Raw genomic sequence first — 6,500 nt, forward strand, 5'->3', positions numbered from 1 at the left:
GTCTGCCACACTGACCAGTAGTGTCTCATTGTTTCCTTGTACTCCCCTTTCTCTTTGTCTGTGTCCACCTGTTGTTTCTTGCTGTCCTGAGACTGCAAATTTTTTTGGGCGGTGACCATTGTTTTGTTTCGTGTTTATACAGGACCTAGCACAATGGGGCAGGGATGCTGGAACAATTTGTATAGTAAGGGTGTTGTGAGTCACTGAACCAAACTGTAAACCCTGTATACGATGGAAACCACTTCAAGCCAGGGGGTGTGGCAGCACCCCCAGCACTCCTAGTTTCAACAATGGGGTCCTGGTCCATGACTAGGTGCTATGGTAATACCAAATAATAAATAAAAATATTTCTGACTCATCTTTCTCGCGTCACATTCAACCTCTCAACAAATCTCATCCGCACTCTTTCTATATGACACTTGTAAACTCTGTTCCTTCTTGGTCCCTATTGCCCAAATATTTTTCTCCCCCTCTTCATCAGCTTGCCTGGCTTTCTTTCTTCCATCTCATCAGTTTGCAGCAGCTAAAATAATCTTTGTCCGTATCACCTGTGCCTCTGCTCCTGACATCCCTTTACTGCCTCTCCCACTATACATTCAAATGTCTCAACCTCATTTTTAAAGCTCTGTACAGCCTGCCCCTGCTTACATCTCTTCTCCTGTGTCTCCCCACTTCATCCCTGGCATCTGCCCCTAATCTCTTCTTTCCTTACTACTTTCTTTGTCTTTCCCTGACACTTTCACCCCCATTACCCTTTCCTATGATGCATGGAATGACATCCCTCTCCTGTGTGCCAAATACACTCACACTCCCATCCTTCAAAACCTACTTCCTACACCTTGGTTGTCACTACTGTGGCATCCACCCCTGCACTGTCTGATCCTGCTCCCTTGCATATTTTATAGCCCAATGCAGCACCCACTGAGGTCAATGGGAATATTTCCATTGCATTTAACAGAGTGTTGATTAGGTTCTCAGTCTCTTCTAATATTTTCTTCTGTACTTATATGACTTGTTCTCTCTATAATGTGACACACATTATATTTGACTTACCTCTTCTCCTTTCTTAATCCTCTTTCCTTTGTTTATCTACATGTTCTATATCTGTCTAGTTTAGGGTGAAATTGTGGCTGGGTTCTCCCTGGATGAAAGAGGGTGCAAGAAACTTTCACAACTTGTTTCACTTGAGCAGAGGCAAGACACAGTCTGTGGAATCTCAAAAATGCCAGGAATACTCTCCAATGGTGCCCCTGTTCTACTGAATTTTCAATTGACTTTAATGGGCCCATGATTGAGGTCTTCAGGTAACTTTGGGTATGTCTACACAGCAAAGAAACAGCCTACCCCAAAGGGACCAAAAGTCTGGGCTCCAGCCCCAGCCCAGAAGTCTACGCAGCAATGAAACAGCCTGGCAGCCTGAGCTGGAGTAGTCAGCTGGCATGGGCCAGCCACAGGTTTTCTTTGCTATGTAAACATACCCTTTGTTAGGGAGTAAAACATATTTCAAACAAGAGAAATAAGGAGTTTTTCCTATGCCTGCATTATTGGTGTGGGGAAGGAAATCCTTTGTGACCCCTTGACTGTCCCTCTTGCTAATGAAATCCCACTACATCACCAAAATAGCATAAAATGTGTTTGAAACTGACATACTTGTAACCTTATTAAATAGAAATAAGCATTTAGAAAACATCTGGTTTACGTTTCTTTACAGTCCAATAATCATATGCCACAGAGTAAATATTTGGCTGAAAAATAGATCCTTAAAGCAGTTTAGTATTTAAGCACAGTATAAATGTTAAGCAGAATAGATGAAGCCAAGGCAAGATCAGCTTTTATTCATTCACCCTTTGCTACCAGGCTGACTTCTGATTGACAGAGAGGTGATAACACCATGCTTGGGAACAGAGAGAGAATACAGTGATGTCATAGCAAACATCATCACACTTATATTAAGAGCTAGGAAATGTGACTTTTAAGATGCTGTTTCTTACAAGGGCATAGAAAGCAACTAGAAATTCTTAGACCTTAAGAGGTCTTGCTTGGCTGAATTGCAATAATGTATTTCTATGTACATTAACCTGAAACTGTGAATAATCTAGAGGATTAAACTACCTTATCTGACTTCCCCATTCTTCAGTAATCATTGTTTAAATTCAATTACTTCACACTATATATTCAGAATTGAAAAAGAAATATCTTCACTTTTTACTACATATCAGCAAACCATCCCAAACTTCCATTTTATTTCGTTAGTAATACCATGGCTGCAGATTTCTCATTATCTAAGGGGAACTTTATATTTAAACTTCTTCTTTAGATGAAATAATATTCAAAATATCCATGAAAACCTACCTTAGGTGAGATTTAAAATTACTTATGTGACAGTTAAAACATTGGGTCAAATAATTTTAAATTGATTTTTTTTTAAGGAGAGGATGGGTAGTAAAATTTTGCCACCAGTAATATTTATAGTTAATATTGCTAAGGGCAATCAAGTCTCATACTGCAGGGTGCTGCTTGCTAAAGGAGTCAAGAAGGCTTTCTCCTACCAATACACGGAAGTGCAACACAAGCCAGATGCATTATGATACAATTTATATTACCTTCTTCTGGAGCACATGGAATTGATCATTGCTGGAGACAGAATACTAGCCTTGGAGGGCCAAGGGCTGAGCTGTTATGCCAATTACTAGGTTTTCAGTCTGATGGTTTGGTGACCATTGAATTGAATGAGTCATTGTGCGGCATCAATGAACTGTATTGCTTATTTAACTTCCCAATTTAGCATTTTAAAATGTGCTTTTCATTAACAGTATTTATTTTGCAATATTTTAATTTTGACTGAACTTTACTTACAGTGTCACCATACGTTTTACTGGATGGAGAGTTAGCAAGGGAAATTAATATTTGGCATACTAGTATGCAGTACTTATAAATATATTCTCAGACATCATTTTAGTAAACTATAACAAAACAAAGAATGATGCCCGCCTCTGCTGTTTTATTACAGCTGCAATAAAAGTATGGTGGGCTTTAACAGAAGAAATATAAGCATTCCATGTCTTAAACCAAAGGGAAAATAAATATCCGACAATAAAGCTTACTGAAGGTATTCTCCTGTATCAGAGAACTGATAGCACAGTAGGACTCGCAGCAACTTTATTCATCTCTCATTCGCCCTATGGATGAGATTTAAAATTGATTCCGTGTCAAGTAAAGCACCATGATCTGATGAAATACATAAAGATAATTTGATATCACTGCAACAGCTCTCCTGAGTTCTTATACCAAAGAACTAAAATTATTCATTGCCATTTCAAAGCCTCAGCAGCAGTGGTTTCCAGGGGGCAGATCCAACTGCTGTTATAGTCAAAGAAAACCTCTCATTGGCTTTAATGGGCATTGGATCAGGCCCCAGGCTCTAAATTTAGTTTATCAACTACTAACGCCAATCAGCTTATTTATTAACATATCAATGATCTAGTGTACATTATCAAGTACCCAGATTCCACAGTGATGGATGCTTCACAAATGTTTTAGATAGATGAGAGATAGAGAGAAAAGAATAGATTATTTATATACAATTTATATGTATCTCTTTGTTGCCACTATATGTTTACTAGGGTTCCTTTGTGCTGCTTGATACCTAGTCCAATGTTAAAATTATTTAGGCACAAGGGGCCAAACTGCATGGTGACATAACATTCATTTTATGTTAATGCCTACAGACCTCAACCTGATCAAGGTCCCATTGTGCTAGGGTATATAGATCACAATCTAAACAGACAATACAGAAAAGGGTGGAAGAAAGTGTGGGGTAGAAAAGGGTTGGGGGAGGGGGTAATTTTCAAAGTAAAATTGCCGAAAGAGAACAAACAATTATCAAAATAATTGGGAGAAAAATTAACTAATTTATTAATGAATTAATTTTTTCTCATAGGACTAGTTCAGAAAAAAACAAATCAAAAGATTGTATGCAGTATGTTGTAGAAGTGCCAGTCCCATGATGTTAGAGAGAGAAGGTGGGCGAGATAATATCATTTACTGGACCAACTTCTGTTGGTGAGAGAGACAAAAGCTTTCGAGCTACACAGAGCTCTTCTTCAGGTCTGGGAAACATACTAAGTGTGTCAAGGCTAAATACAAGATCAAACAGAGAGTTTAGCATAAGTAGGTGAATGGTCCCATAGAATATGTGCTAACTAAAAGCAAATAGATAAGTAATACAAGGTATTAATACTTAAAATCTGCTTCTAATAAATGATGACATTCTCATATAAGACAAAAATCAAAACAAAATTTGATTAACTATAATAGAACTAGTATCATAGAAGGGTAAAACTCAGGAAGCCATGAGAATCAGCCATCGTATTATTCATTCAATTACTCAAGGCACTAAACTTATCAAAGGGTATTTATCTCATATTGAGAGAAACTAATGGTTAAGCACCATTAACAATTCAATGAACACATTAAGTATAATAATATCAAATAACCACAATAAATTCAATGAAAATAAATTATGTTAACCACTATAAACACAATATAAAAAGTCTTTTAAACTAGAAGAAAAACAAATATAATAAAAACTAGTAAGCTACATATAATAGTATACTTGAAAATAACAGCAACGTAAACAAGACTAATAAAACAACTATTCTTCTCAGTTCTGTCTGGAGAAACTAGAATTCTAGGACTAAGCATATGATTTAAAGAAATAAGTTAAAGGTCATATGACAATTAGAGCTCAGGATTTATCAGCGGTCCCATACACATGCATAGCTGGAAATTGTTACACCACCACCACATAACAAAAGCTGGGGGTGTATGAATGCAGAGCAGGTAGGGTTAGCTCTGCTTTGGTGGAATTGATAGCCTAAAATTTGAAAATGGTGAAAGATAGACAGCAAGTGGTGTATAACGTGATGTTTAATTGAAACAAGGTGAGCAGTTAGAAAAGAAGGAATTGGGTGTGAAGAGGTGCTTTTTTGTTATCTTTCAATTAATTTGCATAAGAGAAATACTTCTAAATACAGATGGTCACAGAGAAAGCACACACAAATTATAAACACTAGCAAGACAAGTAATTTAAGGCGCACCATGATCTTATTAATTGGAATAAACAAAGGTAAACCTGTACCAATATAAATTACCACACACAACAATCGAAGTGAGGCTAGTTTGGAGAGTAAGGTGTTAACACATAATGTAACTTTTTAGAGAGAAACATACAACACAACTAGTATTCTAAAATTTACATATGCAGTGTTGTTGTTACCATATCAGTCCCAGGATATTAGAGACACAAGGTTGGTGAGGTAATATCTTTTATTGGACCAATTCTGTTGGTGAGAGAGACTAGTTTTTGAGCTCCTGAAGAGCTCTAACCTGTAAGCTTGAAAACTTGTCTCTCACCAATAGAAGATCGTCCAATAAAAGATATTACCTCACCCACCTTCTAAAATTTATAACACACAAATAAAGATTCAAGTGAGATTTTAAAGTTAGAAGGTAGCTTTGCTCATTCAGAAACCATGTAATAATATTTTGTTTATCATAAAGAAACCAAAGCGCTAGAGACTTCAGATTTTTCCACTACTTCCAAAAATCTGCTTTAAAGTATCATCATCACAGTTAAAGTCTTTTCTGTTTTTCTAACCAGAACATTCTCCCCAAAAGGAGATGCACCGTTCCTGGAGGCACTGCAATACCAGGTTGATGCATAGGGCAGACAGAGCAAGCTTCTGTTCTAGACCCCTGTTTCAAAAATCAATTTAATATACAGTCCTCAAATAAAGGACATATCAGATATTAAACTGATAAGATCAGATTTAAAAATTTTATTAAGATGATGTTAAAAAAAAAGTGAACGGTACAGAGTTTAAGCATAGAAGTTTCTGGTTTGCTACAAGGGAGACTGAGCTGAGTATGCTTCTCTTACCAGCAGGTAATTCTATGTGCATATGCAAAGATAGCACAACTACAAGGGAGTGAGAATGAGAGATACAGGGCAGAGCAGAACAGAACAATGACAAAGTTGCTAGCTCGCAGTAGCACTTAAAATTAAAAATTAAGTTTAAACAAAAACAACAAAACAAAACATTAATCAAAAACGAATTTTCCCAGAGATTTAACAACATACAGTTCAAGATTTTTGAATATACACAGTAATTCAGTTATAAGCTCAAGGCTGGTCCTTTAAGCAACAGCTAAATAACTTCAATAAGCTGGCAACTGTTAGATCAGTCTTAACATACAAAAGTGCAGATATTATTTCCTCTTAATTACAGTGCTCTGTAGGTGAAAAACAGACATTTGAATTTATGCAGTTATTTAGTTACAAGGCGTGAAGTTGAAATCCTGTAAGTAACTGTCCAATTATCATTCTTAGGAGAAGATTTCAAATCTTAAGGCTACTTTACATTTCTATTTTTTTCCTATTACTACTATAATCTTTCTTGGTATATATTTGGAATTAAGATATCTTAATAGTATTTCTG

At 36.4% G+C, this 6,500-nt stretch overlaps 1 non-coding gene across 1 annotated transcript; it reads right to left on the minus strand.

Moving 5' to 3' along the window:
* Window positions 1-5,677: 5,677 nt before the first annotated feature.
* LOC135883173 (U2 spliceosomal RNA) lies at window positions 5,678-5,870 on the minus strand. Its single transcript, XR_010561616.1, has one exon. It is a non-coding gene; the product is annotated as a U2 spliceosomal RNA (small nuclear RNA).
* Between the last annotated feature and the right edge of the window lie 630 nt (window positions 5,871-6,500).

Source organism: Emys orbicularis, chromosome 8 (assembly GCF_028017835.1).
Source record: "Emys orbicularis isolate rEmyOrb1 chromosome 8, rEmyOrb1.hap1, whole genome shotgun sequence".
NCBI classification, from domain to species: Eukaryota; Metazoa; Chordata; order Testudines; family Emydidae; genus Emys; species Emys orbicularis.